Source organism: Bidens hawaiensis, unplaced genomic scaffold, assembly GCF_021521415.1.
Source record: "Bidens hawaiensis isolate Kalapana, Puna unplaced genomic scaffold, B.hawaiensis_p1.1 tig00018568_1, whole genome shotgun sequence".
Taxonomy (NCBI): Eukaryota; Viridiplantae; Streptophyta; class Magnoliopsida; order Asterales; family Asteraceae; genus Bidens; species Bidens hawaiensis.
The window spans coordinates 294845-311857 of record NW_027492810.1 but is presented as its reverse complement, the minus strand read 5'-3'; positions in this window follow the sequence as shown (position 1 = coordinate 311857).

The window sequence follows — 17013 nt, the reverse complement described above, 5'->3', positions numbered from 1 at the left end:
TATGTTGGGCATTTGTTTGGCACTCTTTGGGGCGATTGCTTCAGCAATGTCCCTTGCAAATTTGGACGTTCCTGCATTTGCAACGTTTGGTCTGAACGTTTTAGAGAAGTCTCGTGGACTTCCTCCTGTGCTTTTTGGTTTGAAGGCTTGTCCAAAATGCCTTTTCGGTTGGGATTCCGTTTCCTTACGCTTCCCTTTTGCCCTATGGCGAGGGTTCGCGTCAGAGTCGGATTCCTCCGAGTCATCCTCCCAGTATTCGAATTCGTCGGCCTGTTGTACGGAACGCAAGCGTTCGTCCAACTCAGCCTGGAATTCCTTTTGTCGTGCCTCCGCCCATGCCTTAACTTCATCGAGAGTCTGGCGGGGGAGTCTTCGTTTCTCAACCTGGGTATCAGTGGATCCCAGTAGGCGCTCATTTACTGCACTTGCCCCAGCTTTGGTAAGTGGGGTAGTGTTCGTAAAATTTACTTCGCTTGCCCCGGCTTCGGTAGCCGGGGTAGTGTTCGTAAAAACTGTGTTGCCGGTATTCCCCCTAGTAGCAGGGGTTATGGTTACCGGAATTTCTCTAACCATCTTTGTAGAAGTTTGAAAAAACTGTGAGAAAAATAAAGTTCTAGCTTTATGCACAGATGGCGCCAATGAAGAAACACTAACCGGACCCCGGACAGATTACTGGTAACCTGGGGGTTGGATAGCTGTTTCCCACGAGGGGTTAGACCCTTGGAAGATGGTTCTTCTGATAACCTGCAAAACAGACACCGTGAGCTCGTCACTGAGAAGGGGGGGGGTTCCTCCTTGTGACCACCCTCCGGCGTGAGAATCAGATTAGATTGCTCTTTAAATATAAAAGTATATTAAGAGATTGCTAGAGCAGATATCAGGTATAATATGATAATGTAGTAAGATATGTTGTGTCCAGATGATCATACCATTTGGGGTATTTATAGCCGAAGGTAGGTTTCCAAGGAGGTATGGCCGGCTGCAACAGTGTTCCTGTTCATCAACAGTAGCCTACGCACGTGCCCTGCTGGTAGTTGGTGGGTAGGCAGCGGCTGATAGCGACCAGGCCTGCTGTATACTATTCCCTTTCCACCAACTGCCGGCTACGCACGTGGTATGACAGTAGTTGGTGAGTAGGCAGCGGCTTAATAGTGATACAGTACAGGAGCATGCTGCTCGCCATACTGTATCAGTGAGCTGTCGTATCCCTGATCAGATCTTTCGCCCATACCTCGTCAGGTACAGTGAAAGGTCCTTCAGTATAGACTGGCTTATTTGGGCGGGAGTATTCCCCCTCCCGCCTCTGTGCGGGATTGCTCCCGGCTTTGCTCATTCCTTCAGGTGACACTGAATGATCGAGAGCTAAGTACCTAGTGCGTGTAGCCATGCTGCGCGGGTGGCCTTCCCTCATGGCTTGTATCCGAGGCTGCGGGAACAGGCGGAGTCCTTCACCATGGGAGGCATTTCCTGCGGGACCAGCTTGCATACTGCGCGTAAGGACGTCACGTCTCTGAGCATGGTTGGTCCTGCGGATCCAGTTGGTCTCTGCGCAGACGTCCCTGTTTAAGGTGAGTCTTGCGGGTCCAACTGGGCTCTGCTGGGACCTACCTCTTCACCATCCATTTAGTTAGACGGAAAAAATATATAATTTAGTTTTATCCAAGACTTGTTAAATAAATTTAGTTATACTTAGTCTAGAATAAGACCATGGTGGCAAATAACGATTTCATATGGAATAATAAAAAAATGACTTAGGTTTCAAAAATACACAGTGCATTAAATAAATTTCAAGAGTCCTTGTCTAACCATAAGATGAGCACGTGATGGCAGAAAGATAAATAAATAAATATATAAAAATGAAATTTGAAATTTAGGGATCTCTTGTTAAACTCATACCAGCTCCTAAACCTTTTCAAAGCATTCGTCTAAAAATTTACAGATTCGAAAGTTAGAGATATCGATTTGGAAGCTAAGACGAAATGGAAATTATATTACCTCGAATAGATGCCAGTTCGACGCTATGAAGATGCTGGCTGGAGTTCAACCGTCGCGGCAGCGACGACTGGATTCGTTAATAGGGAGGGCGACTCGAGTGAGGGAAAGAGAGAGACGGAGTAAGAGAGAGACAGGGAGAGAGAGAGAGAGAGAGGCGGAGCTCCGGGCCGCCGGAGGGGCTGTCGGAAAACCGAGGGAAAAAGGGAGAGTGGTGGTGGTGCGGTGGGAGGTGGTGGCCGTAGATGGCGTGATGTCGCCGAAATGTCGTCGCCGGAATGTCGCTGGACGCCGGAAACGGCGCTGGAAATGTGAAAGAGAAAGAGGGAGGGGCAGTGAGTTATAAATGGTAGGTTTAGGGTTTTTTGTTGGTTTATATGTATTATATATTTTCAACACGACCCCTCAAGTTTCATACGAGTTTAAAGGTTTTCAAAGTTTATAACGAGTTTACGAAAATCCGTTTGAACCTCTTATGTTTTTCTTAACAACACTAAATGATGACAAACATCGGTTTATTTGTGATCGAGATATATAATAATATTATATAATAAATAAATAAAGAAACAAAGGATGTTGAGTCGGGTTTGTATAATAAAGGTTTACAACACGAATACAAATCGAGATTCAAATTTTGACGAATGTCACAGTATTCCCAACTTTTTAGAAATTTCGTCCCGAAATTAAAATAAACTTAAAGAAAAAGTAATTATTAATGAATATTGTCCTTTGTAAGATAGTTGCATGAACAAATTTAAGCAAAGAATAATGTCAAATCCTAGCATGACTCGAAAAACGCTACAAATGAGAAACATGATAAGAGCACTTATATATAGGATGTACCAGCGGCGTATCCACCGTGCCTTTATCACGATTCGCATTTCCATCGTTTTTCTGCCATCATCCTCGGGTCTGAGTTATCGCACACAAGTGTACTTACTATGGCTTCCATACAGAGATTTCGATAATTAAGTGTGCACCCATAATTATTTAGATCGTCGTATGGTCCACATGGTTCGTCCCATTATGTGGTTTAAAAGGCATATTTATTTTGAAATCTTTAAATAATAGATGTGTAAATAAATTTGTTGAATTTTACCAATATTGACAAAACAGTACTAGCGGTTGAGAATTTCGGGATTGACTTTTTTTTATAAGCAGGAAAATGGGATACATAAATGGAACAGTTTAAAGTCTTAGAATATAAACCAAGGCAAAAATAACAATTCGGCTTAAATTAAGTAAGGATGATCGAATAATATAAAATTAAATAAAAGAATATTGGGTAAACAATATGAAATAAGGTTCGAAGTCAAAAGTCATCAAGATAGTTACCAAAGTCTATAAATCGAGGTACTAAATAAGATTTATAAGATGAAACCTGATAAATAGAAATGAAAAGTACAGTAAATGATCACGTAAAGTTGGGATAAACGATTATACAACTTGAAATGACGTCGTACGATGAATTTCACACGTGAATAAACTTGAGGTTATACGTATTTGAGGATATGATTTCATGAAATGTGATAACATGAGAATGAGGTGAGTTTCTTTGGGGTGACGCATACGTGCATCAATATAAATAAAATAGTGTTTAGTTAACAACCAAAACCATCGATGAAATGTGATAAAACGTTAATACGGCCAATATTGTGAAACAATTTATATAATCGTCATTATAATAACGGTTTTTAATAGCGCCAAAATTTGTAAACAGCCACACATAGGCCGTTAATAGATTAGATAAAATGACATAGAATAATGTATAGAATCGTGTTTACATAAATGTTTAAATATAAATAACATAGTCATGAAAATATCGTTTAATAGATAAACGAGATTTTGGCGAAGTTAAGGTTTTGAAAGTATTACACAAATTTTTATTGAACAGTTTGCATTCGGTCCCGAAAATCAAAACACAACAATGAAATCTCATGTGCAAAATATTGTCATCAAAACATCTCATCAAATGAAAATAAAAATCGCAATAATCGTGTGACTCGAAATAAATGACTAAATATGTAAATCGCGTTGCGTATAATAGAATAAAATTGAAAATGAGGTCTTAAGTAAGGCCGTTTTATTGTTCCTAAGAATGTACATAATAACAAAATATCGCGGTAACGCACTGTTAGGAAAAATATTTAAATCAATTTTGAATGTAAATCTTGTAACCCAAATTGTTAAAGGAGTTTGTATACATAAAGTTATTGTGATGAAAGTAAATTTTATAAAGTGATGATGCTTGCGATAATAAGAAGTAATAATTCGAATAAATCGTTGTCGACGAAAATTTGTGTCACAATATGGAGCATAACGTATTTATAAATGCGTCCCAAAAGATTTGCAAAGCCATGGTCATTGAGTTTATGCAATATGGTGAAAGTTGAAATTTGTTACTAAAGAAATTCCGCATTCAACATTCAAAATGAAGCCTCATATTTATAAAGTTATTACGAAATTTATCACCTTAGGTGACAATATTTAAAATCTTGAAATTATACATATAATCATTTAATAATCTTCGAAAGCAAATCCACATAATCAAAATTTTTTTTTGTTGTCATGACAGTACCTTATATATATATATATATATAAATATTTAGAGTTTATAATTTAAAAGTGATTATTTGAATACATGAGGTTGTTATAAATATACTAGTTGTATGTAGATATACATATATATATATAATTTTAAGGGTAAAACGAAGCTTGCGTGTGTAGAGGGGGGTTTTAGGCTTCGAATGGTGAATGGTTTGAAAATTTAGTAGTAAGTGAGAGTGTTTTGGGTCGTCTTGGGTAGTTGAGTTTTCTTGAGTTGAATCGAAAGGGTTTGTTGAGTTTAGGTCTTTTAAGTGGGTTAGGCCTTAGATGATTTCTGTCACTAGTGGTTGGGCTAATAGGTGGGGTTTTGCTTATTTGGGCTCGGGTTAAGTTGATGGGTTGGATGATTTGATCTTGATTAGTTTGGATTGAGATTTGGTTTATACATGTATTTGTTAAGAGTGTTTGGGTTGTTATTTTGATATCAAACTTTATGGTTGTATGGGAACAGCGTGGCGATATGGTTTGTGACTCGACATAGTATGGGTCGAAAGGTTTTGAGTCATAGTTGGGTAAACTTTGGTTTGTATATGTTCAAAGCATTTGTGAGTGTGTTTGTCAGTGTCCTTGAAGTATTAGAATAGTGAGTTTGATAGGTTTTCGTGGCGTAAAGGTGTCGGTATTTAAGGCTTTTCGTTGGGTTAATGTTGTACATCTTGGGTTTTGCATGGGACTTGAGTTGGTGAGGGTATACTTTTAGATGTTTAGGTTTCGTTCATATTGAGGAAAGATTTGAGTACTCGGAAAACTTTTGAATTGTAAGAATGGTTTGATTTAGGATGGTAGTATGAGATGAGATATAGGTGTTTGGAAGCTCGTGGTTGCGTATAGGGAGATTTTTTTTTGACAAGTAATAAGTATTAATTTTGAAAAAATCATATTTTATAAATAATGTTTGAAGCATCCATGAAGATTTTGATAATAAATATTACAAGTTAATATATATATATATGAATATATACTATATAAATAGAATAATTTTTTTATAAAGATTACAATAATTTTTTTTGCTTATGAGGAAATTTAAAATACGTAAATTGAATGTCAAAATTTGTTATGAGGTCTCAATATTAAATGATGAATATCGTTTTTGGGAATACAAAGTTGTGTAATGAAAATCTTTTTTTTACCAAGTTCGTTACCTAATATCTTGTGACGAAAATATAATAGTAAGTTATAATGACCGGCATTGTAAATCGAGAATTTCCAAGTAAACGATTTTTTTTCTTTAAAATAAAATTTCTATGAAGTTTTGCGTGAGGATTTCAAGAAAGTTACAAACTATAAGTTTGCAAATTTTCTTGAAAAATCAAAGCGAAACTACCATAAGAATTCATAATGAAAGTTGTTATGAAAATAAATTCGGGTAGCGAAAATTTTTACCACGTGTATTATATAATGTAGTATAATTAAAAAAAATGTCGTGCGATATTTAAATAATTAAAATTTTGAAGTGATCGTTCAAAATAAACGGAATAGTTATAAAAATGAAATTTTATACAAATTTTTTTTTGTACCAGGACTTTAAAGAAAAATTTGAAGTTTATACCGTAGGAAATTTACTTTAAAATTTAAGGTGAAATTTATTGTAAAACCTTCTTAATATGAGGAAATTCATATAATAAGATTTTTGTTTGTAAATAGTCTTAATGAAAATATATGACATATTAAAATCATTGTGAATAGATCAAACTCTATATATATACATATATTTATTTATTTATTTATTTTTATTATTTTTTTATAACGAAGAGATTTTTTCTAATGAACGAAATTTGCAATAAAAATTCTTGTGAAATCAAAATGAGAAAATTGGTGTAAAACTTTACCATATAAAATCGTGAGACAAAAGAATTATTAAAAATAGAAAATTACCTTTATAAATGAAGACTTGTGATAAGGATTTATAATAAAACAAAGGGAAAAATGGTTTAAATTTTGTAACAGTTCTTATCCAGACTTTGACTCAAGGGTCAAAGTCAAAATCGTCAAGAACACCCATAGTCAACAGAACTTAGATTTGCAATTAAATCTTCGTTTCTTAACGAAACGTCACGATTTTGGTATCAATGGAATCGTCTGACCAGCGCCTGCAAACTCCAATCATCAAATCGGCCAAACATTTACATTTAAAGGGTGCTATTTATGCATCTACATACGGGTTTCTTCATACTAACAATTAACCTATCAAACTGTAATCAATTTCAGTAAGTTTAGCTTTGTTGGATTCGTTTTTACCATACTAACACAGATCTACGATTTCAAGACTAAATCCGAACCTTAACGAGCAAGTTCTCGATATAAACGTACCGTAAACGAGTCGAACTATGAACACGAGCTGGTCTTTGATGTTGCTTTGGTTCGTCACGACGATCTAGCACCAACAAGCTCGGGTTCTCTTCTTCGGATCTTGGCTCGGGTTATAGGATAAGGTTTGTGTTTGTTTTCCAAGGTGTAGGCTATGGTGTAGAGATGATAATGGAAAGGATTAGGGTTTAAGGGGTATTTATACTCCCTTAAGCCCATGGACCTAAGACCCATCTTTCCTTCTTGGTCCATATTTAATTCCATCTAACTAGCCCACTTGAACCATCTTTGTTATTATACCATTTCTCTACCAACTCAAGTAAACGTTCCCCTTCATACGTAAATATTATATATAATATTATTCTTAGAAATTTCGGGATGTTACAAGTCTTCCCTCCTTAAAGAGGTTTCGTCCCCGAAACCTAGCTTATTCCTTGTAAAAGGAACACTCCCCTTTTTTTATATTCACGCACGTTATTGAATAGTCTATGCTTTCTGGGTTATCGTTCTTACTCCCGACTTGTAGTCACCGAGCGGTGTTCATGTGTTTTAGCTATTAAGGTAGCTTATCCATGAGGCTCTCGACGTACCAAGTCTCATCCTGTCTTTACAAGGGGCCTTGTATCGTACTATTTAACGCTATTGTCCATAACGATATTCTATCATAACACAAATAACCATTCAATACCAACTCAATATATTACACATCATATACGAGCATAAGCTTTAAACCTTAACACGAAACAAGTTCTTAGCAAATCATAATTAAACAAAATAAAACTATTGCATAAGCAATTATTCCTTCACTCGGTGCTTCTCTCTGGAGTTTTCCTAAGTCTTTACCCTTTCGCACCTCCTGCCTCCGATTCCTTGCAATCCCTAGCCATATGGTCAGTTTTTCCGCATTTGAAGCACTTCGGACGGTCAGGGCATTCTCGAGAGTAATGCCCACTCTTTCCACACCGATAGCACCTGTCTGTCCCAGTCGCATTCCCCCCGGTGCACTTGCCCACACGTCTCACATGCATCCTAGTTTCCAACCTTAGCCTTTCTCTCATTAGTTGTTGTCATCACATCGCCAGACCGCTTAGCAGGAGTAGTCCATTTCTTCTCCTTCTTTTCCTCCACCACCACCACATCGTCCACAACCAGGTCATCATAAACCACTTCTGCAAGTTCGACAGCAGAGTCAAAAGTAGCAGGTTTATTTGCCCTGACTATCGTGCGGACTTTTTGTGGCAATCCCCTCACATAACATTTGATTCTCTTAGCCTCAGTGTCCACTATATCAGGCACCAACCTGGACAGTCGGTTGAATTCAGTGGTATACTCACGATGCGTCATCTCACCGGCCTTCAAATTCAGGAACTTCATCTCCGCCCTTTCAACTTCGGCATCAGCATAGAACCTCTTCATTACCAAATTTTTCAGATCTTCCCACTTCATCGCCTCGATCTCCTCTGGACCCTTCCTATGCTCGACTGTCTCCCACCAGTACATTGCTTCGTCACCGAATGATTGGGTAGCATAGCCCACAGCTTGGTCGGGACGACATTCGCTAATACGGATAATCTTGTCCATAGCGGTTATCCATTGGAGGGTAGCGATGGCGTCTCCTAATCCAGTTAGCTCCGGTGGGTCACATCCTTTGAAGGACTTGTAGTTGCAACCACCTCGTCCCCTCTTCCTATCATCCACTTTCACAGACCTTACAACAATCGAGGCCTCCCTCTCTCCTTCGTCATCCTTCCTACCATCACCTTCCACCCTCTCAGCGGTTCCTTCTCGGCCTCCAGCAGACTTATCGGGATTCCAGTTCTTCGCAGCAGCTGCTACATCCTGAACGATTGCTGCTTGAATTAAGGGATCGAGTTGAACCCCTTCATTGTTATTAAGGTTTCCTCCAGTTGCACTTCCTTCTTCTCCCGTGACAGAAACTGCCTCAACAGAAGGTCGTCGGACTGCACGTGGCCTACCACGACGTCCAGTGCGACCTCCCGCTCAACAACTGCCCTAGATCCAGCCATCATATTCTGGAAAGGAAAACACAAACGTCATCAACCAAGGAACTATTTAGTACAAGGATAGTAAGGCTAACAGGTAATAACAGTGGCCAGCTGTGATTAGCTGATCACGTTACTTTCCGTGTCCTATACACTTCCCCTTATGAGTCTATTTGTGTTGGTTCTACTCTAAACAGTTAATCAATCAATAGTCAATTAACCCTATCCCTAACATTCACATATCCTTTATTTAGCAATTAAGCTTAACATTAACACACATATTTAACCATACACTTTGTAGGTTCCCAGCCGGATCTACACAGGAGTATCTCGTAATACGTAGGTGCGGAATCCCTACGTAACACAATACGAGTATAAGATGTGGAATACGTTAAAACGAACACGAACACACGTTACAATACTGATAAGACACGTTGTATTGCAACACTTCAACACGTGATATCGAATCACAATTACACGTTCTCCCCAGAACCTTACAAAACAAGCCGTACGTTGAGGTTAAATACACCTTGACAACTTCGCCTAACACGTTAGGCGAAGTTTTCCTAACTTCGCTTGTCCACATGTTCGCTTACATCAGGCGAACCTGTGTAACATTACATCAAATACTAAATTAAACAATTCAATACTATTACAGACACATACAAAACGCTAGATACTAAACTACTGACACTATGCACCAACAGACTCCCCCTTGGCAGTAGCTTCATATCTCTATCTTCAATCACGTGTCTTGTAACCCCAAAAATCTCGTGTCACACGTCTTCAAGCATGAGCGCCTTCTCTGACACAAACAGAAGCAACTCTCTGATATTTCTTGGCTTCATCTTTCCATGCAGGAATATAGAATATCTTTTTCTCGTTTAGCACCTGTAGGTCAGCTTGAGACAAATTTACCAAGTGCATGGGATCATACACTCTCAAAACTTCTTGTTCATCTTCATCCTTCATAACCGCTTCAGCTGTTTGACTATCAACATACCACCACTTAAGATTCTTTAATACATCCTTGGGCATTGGTTTCATCGGCACTTCTTTCAAACACCGGATCGGCTTATATTTCATTACCATCCAAGGTTTGCCACCAACTCGCATTCCTCTGTCTTTATCTTCAACAAGCTTCCCTTTCTGCGGCTTTAACAACTCGAACTTTTTCTCTTTTATACTTTCTTTCCACACAATCTTCCCAATAATTCTGGCCATATTATCATCACTTCTATTAATCAACCCCAACTTGGCCAAATCCTTCACCTCACACTCAGGCAAGGTATTCAACGATCTCAACAACCTCTTAAAGTACTGAATCCCATCAAAGCGTTTAATCACAAATAGCCTCAGCTGCTCATCATACAACCAACATATAATACCCTTCTTCGATTCAGCATACCCTTTGATATTGTAACTCTTCTTGAACATGGTTGGAACCGCTGGCTTCTTTGTCTTTACAAACCATTGAGCGTAGCCTTCTTTCCATGTCGGCTGCTCTTCCCATTCACACTCATCACTTCCCATATCTTGACCCACATTTGCCTTATTAACTTCTGGGATATCATGTTCTACATTGTCCTCCACAATCTCTCCCTCTTCAATTTCACTGTCAATCACAATCTCGGCTCCTATCTTTTCAATCTCCTCAACCGGTAACACATCGTCGTCACCCACAACATCATCATCCACCATTTCCTCATCATCTACTACCACCACATCATCACCACCTGATCCACCTGTTGTACCAGTTGATTCCCCCTGAGATGTGGAAGTCCCAAGAGTTTGTTCAGTTCTTGGCAACTCACCACCTGCACCTTTCGATGCACTGGGATCATCGTCTCTGTCATGACTTTTCTTCGTTCTCAACTCATCGCCCTTGCAGCTCGTCTTCCCCTGAGATGCTAAGAACTGTTTTAAAGCATCAAAAAGTTTACCGTGCTCAACCAGGAGGGACGATTGGATCTGATTTTTTGCAACAAGGCACTGGATAGCTTGAGTCTGGATGAGATTAATTCTTGACTGTTCTGCCACCACCCTCTCAAGAGCTGCTATCCTTTCAGAATCAGATAATGTAGCATTAAAATCAAACCTCATATGAGAAACGTCTTGAGCATACGGTGGAGGGATTCCCAAGCTAGCCGGAATATATGAATCAGGCTGAAAAGTAACCGCGGGTGGTATTGTAACAGATAAACCCGCAGTAGCAACTAGTGTCGACTCAACAAATCTTGCAACAACCTCCGATGGAGTAAGTGTAGGAGGTGGCAAGGAAACTATCACTGGAGCTGAAAGCTGAAAAGTGGTAGGTGGAATGACAAAAGAAGATGATGTAGTTAACACGGGAGCACCTGAGGTGATCGGTCCTGTCACATTCATCGATGCAGGAACCATGGTCATACCAGATAACGCGGGTGGAGAGAAACGAACCACCCTTGAGCTTTCACCATCCCCCGAGCCCTCACCCGTTCTGACCCTTTTCGATCGACGAATCAAACGATCTAACTCCTCCTCAAAGTCAGAGTCACTATCATCCGAGTCTTTCTTCCTTTTTCCATGAATTCTTTCCTGGGTGACCAGAATCTGTCGTGCTTCAGCAGTATCATCAGCTGAGGAGTCAGAGTCGGTTCTCTCAGAATCAGCTACAGACGTAGCTACCATCGACACATTTACGCCAGAAACCTCTGCTACTGTGACCTGAATCTCTGCAGCAGGATCAACTCGCTCCATATCAAAGAACCCTTGGCCACCAAAAGCAGCTTCAAGATCTACCTGTTCCTCCGGTGCCACAACAGGATCAGCAGGCAATGCTTGCTGTACCACAGGTGGTGGTTGAGGAACATCAGCCTGTTGCGGTGCCGGGTCCCGAAATTCGTCTCCACGAGGAGCAACATACGCAGGGTTTATCAAATAACCAAATAATGGAGTATGTCGTGGACGAAGCTCCGGTTTACTGCGAGCACTCGACGACCTGCATTGCGCAAAGATCCTCTTGCTTACACTCTCTACATATCGAATGGGACGGCGTTGTGGTAGAGTAGGAGCTACATGGTTCAAGATCATCTGCAAGAATCTTGGATACATCAAAAATCTTTCACGAGCGACCGCGCGCCTCTGACGGTCGATTTCATTGAACACCATCTGACTGAAGCTGTAGGGCTTGTTGTAAGTCAGTGTTGTCATTGCTGATTGCATCGTTGCACCCATACCGTCCGTACCAGCCTTACGACCCGACATGCACACAATCATCACGTGCATCAGAAAACGCCATTGATCCAATAAAAATCCCTTTCGTCTCTGAGTGTCACCCAATGGGCCTGAATAGCCCATTCGTAAAAATGCACCATCTCTGAATGGAGCAGAAAAGTCGGTTGGATCATCTCTAGTTTCAGTCCCGAACTGCAAGGCGACCCTAATCTGTTCTGATGAGAACTGGACCTCCTGATTGTTTACTGTGGCGCGCATGACCGGAGGCTCAACTCTACAGTCATACTCTATCGTTCGCCAGAAATCTTCAATGTTCGGTAGAGATATGGGTAAAGTTGTAGTAATAGCGTGGAAAATACGCGAGCGAACAAGGAAGGAGATGATCTCGCGATAATCATCTACACCACTAGCATCCGGATCCAGCGTAATGTACATATTGTGACCCGGAAAGAATTGACGGTTGTTATCACCACCTTCGTCACAACCAGCACCACCAGCTCCCGCTACAGCAGCCATAACTGCACAACAAACGGTCTAAGTTAGAACATAGTAAAAGTGGATCATAACTTCGCCTGTTACCATGAGCGAAGTTGTGATAACTTCTTAAATGTAAGCGAAGTTAGACATATGGCGAAGTTGAATACAACTTCGCCTTAAACATAACTTCGCTGGATAACAGATAAGTAATTTTTAAATAATACAAAGCAGTAGGCGAAGTTTAACCTTAGGCGAAGTTGACAATAACTTCGCCATATGCTAACTTTGCCTGAGAATAATCAGATAACAAAACTAATTTAAAGTTGATCAGGCGAAGTTATGCCTTAGGCGAAGTTGAGAATAACTTCGCCTAAACTTAACTTCGCCTGAATCTGAAACGGCGAATTACAGAAGTCCGATCTTGTTTTGATTTGTGAATTTGTGATAGATAATATAAAAGGAAGTTAATATGGATATCTAGACGATCACATTAGTTAAGAACACATATGAACTAGATTGGTTATCGGGTGTTTAAAGGTTTGCATGAACGAGGTCACAAATCGGACCAAAACGACATCAGATTAACATCATTGACACGAATTATACGTTAACCCGAGCCTACACACCTTTAACACGGATTGAAAACGAATAATAACAAGGTATGATTCGAGTAGCAAGTTCGCCGAGGGTTAGGATATAAGGTATAAGTTCGCCGGGTTTGTGTGAATATGCAAAGTGTTTGACCATATTGACCCTTATATATGTTTGTAAATGCTCAGGCGAAGTTAAGGATAACTTCGCTTATCCATAACTTCGCCCCAGACAACTTCGCTTGTGAATTTTCCCAGTAGCTACTTCTAATTTAATTTACAAAGAACCAAGTAACTTGATTGAAATGCAACAGTCTTTTAAAATTCACCGATAAAGAGTTAAACGATATAATCAAAGAACCAAGTAACCAAGCTTTGAACTATAAAACGAAAGATGTAATGAAAATTGTAGAAGTTAAGTAAACGGGATCAATTTTCAGTCTTGACGGGGACCAGCATGTTTTAGAAAAGATCCGAACAGGAATCATACTAATTAAGTGGCTGTCACATAGATCCATGTTCAGCGGTATTATGACATAAAGAAAACAGGTTGTAAGCAGGTATACAACTTAGTATGGTTTTCATTGCTTCTGTGTGACGGTTTAGGTTCAATTAAGCTCAAAATTTAGATGGACATCACATCAGAGATTGTGATGCCTCCTATATATTCTCAAAGCGTATTTGGCTTTCCCCAAGTCACCCCGAGTTGACCTTGACCCGTAGTGTCTGATTAAACAGTAAGTACATATCGATCTTTAGAGGTTACTTCCCGTTCTCTTTCTTGCCTCTTGATTGATAAGTATAACAACAAACGCTTCAGAAGGCTTAAAAACATTTTAAATTTTTTTTTTTTTAATAAATATTAACACAGCTTCAAATAGTAGACGACTGCAAGTCCCGAATCTGGATCACTGCAGGTACTTGACACACTATTTTCTCGGGAATCAGAACACTCACGGGCTCGTGTATGACTGGTTAATTACTTTTCTGCCTATCATTCGGAAAGATGTATATGGAGACATGCACAACTCTGAATGATTCTCCACTTTAAATCGAGGAGATTTAGTTAGTATCACTTCTACTTTTACGCACCATAAAAAGCTACCATAACATACAATGGTTGTTCCAGAGTCTTTTAGGCTTAATAACTTCACCAGTTAAGCACACAGAAATAGTATTTCTATCACTTTCCAAGGTTGGATCAATTTTCTTTTAAACATTGTATTGAAACTTCTTACGAAGTTATAGACTTTAAAAATTATATCATCTCCCAAAAAAAAAATTTTAAATTCTATCGCCCCGATCAAGTCAAAGTCTTCAGGTAAATGGCTATCCTGAAGATCCAATGGATCAGCAGGACCGACCACATACGAGTATGTGTCCTTCTAACTAAGTATGAACGACTATTTTTCAGCGAAAGAATAAAAACACATCTTAAACCGCCCCAATCACTTTCAGTCATCTGGTTAATGGCTATCCTCATAATCTACTAGTATAAGTAAGGACCAAACACATCTGAAGATTTGTCCTTCAAACTGAAGCAACCGACATAATTTTAAGCGATAGTGATTTTTTTTAAACGAAAAACACGGTTACTCGGGATTTATCATCCCATTAAGTTCAACAAGATTTTGAAAACGAGTTCGGTCAAACAATTTAGTAAAAAGATTGGCGAAATTATCCAACGAATCAACCTTTTCTAGCACAATTAATTTCTTCTCAGCACAATCCCGTATAAAATGATGACGAATGTCAATGTGTTTAGTTTTGCTGTGTTTGACGGGATTGTTTGTTACTGAGATAGCAGCAGTATTATCAATGCAAATAGGAGTTTGAGTGAAATTCAGACCGTAATCTCACAATTGCTGTTGTATCCAAAGAACCTGGGAGCAGCAGTTCGATGCTGCCATGTACTCTGCTTCGCAGGTGGAAATGGCTACAGAGGTCTGCTTTTTGCACTGCCACGACACCAATCTTCCTCCCGGAAACTGACATCCACCGGTTGTTGACTTCCTGTTCTGGTTGCAACCTCCATAGTCGGAATCTGTGTAAGCGACCAAATCCAGTTCTCCCCCTTTTGAGTACCACACTCCCAACTTAGGCTTGCCTTTGAGATAACGCAAGATCCTCTTTACTCCCTTCATGTGTGATTCCTTCGGGCTTGCCTGAAAACGAGCACAAAGACAAACTGCAAACATAATATCAGGTCTAGATGCAGTTAAATACATTAAAGAACCTATGATTGCTCGATATTGGGTGGGGTCCACGTCTTCATCACTGTCTGACTCAGCACCCAGTTTGTGGTTGACGCAAACTGGAGTATCATATGGGGTGCTATCTTCCATCTTGAAGCGTTTGAGCACATCAAGGACATATTTTGTTTGATGAATAAACATCCTATCTTTCTTCTGGTCAACCTGCAATCCCAAAATGAAAGTTAATTCGCCCATGGCGCTCATTTCAAACCTCTTTTTCATGACTGCTTCAAAATCCTGACACATGGCGACTTTGGATGCGGCAAAAATGATGTCGTCCACAAAGACTTGCACTAGTAGAAAATCTCTTCCTTTTCTCTTGATGAACAACGTGCTATCGATCTTTCCTCTTTCGAACCCATTCTCAAGTAAATAATTAGACAAGGTTGAGTACCATGCACGAGGGGCCTGATGTAGCCCATATAACGCTTTGCTCAGTTTGTACACATGATCAGGAAAATCAGGGTCAGGGAAACCTGGAGGTTGTTGAACGTACACCACCTCATCGACTTAACCATTCAGAAAGGCACTTTTCACATCTAACTGGAACACCTTCATCTCATTGTGAGCAGCAAATGCCAAAAATAGTCGAATTGCTTCCAATCTCGCCACTGGAGCAAACACTTCATTGTAGTCGATTCCTTCTTGCTGATTAAACCCTTTTACTACCAGCCTCGCCTTGTTCCTTATGATTATTCCTTTCTCATCTCTCTTACATTTAAAAACCCACTTTGTTCCAATAGCATGTATATCTTTTGGTTTTGCAACTAATTTCCATACTTCCATCTTCTCGAACTGTGCTAACTCTTCTTGCATGGCTTCGACCCACGAGCTATCCTTTAGAGCCATTTGATAATTCTTTGGTTCAATCTGGCTGATGAAGTAGGTGTACAAACATTCATTTATGATACCCATTTCTTTAATGCTTGCGTAAACACAAGTGTGCTCATTCAGACTTCTTCTTGTTTGAACACCGTCAGACAGATCACCTATCACGTTCTCCAACGGGTGATTTTTGTGAATTCCAGTAGTCGGAACCAGACCAACTTCCAGATTGTTTTCTAAATTCGAAGAGAGTTCATCAATGGGTGATTGATGTTGAGAATGAAAAGGATTGAAGAATTCTTCCTCAGTAGAGGCGGCAGGAGTATCAAATGAACTTGACGAAGAAGGTTGACTTTCATCGTATCGCGGACGTTGCACAACATTTTCCTCCTCGTCATACATAATCTGTGAAACAATTTTCTCATCAACTTCTGCAAAATCCAAGTAAGGCAAATTAAAAGATTTGAAAAGTTTATCATAGTCGAAAGCTTCAGCGGGTCCCGTGCTAGGCTTTGGTGATTTGTAACTTGTAATGTCCGTGTTACATACCACCACAACCTTGCTGTTCGATAAATTAAAGACTCTCCTGTTGGGTGTACCAACAACATATCCGACTAAAATACCTTCGTCGGCTATCTCACCAAATTTCGAATTTGTCTTTAATATCGTACATGGGGACCCGAAAGGTTCGAGACCATTCAAGTTTGGCTTTCTACCATGCATGAGTTCATAACAAGTTTTATT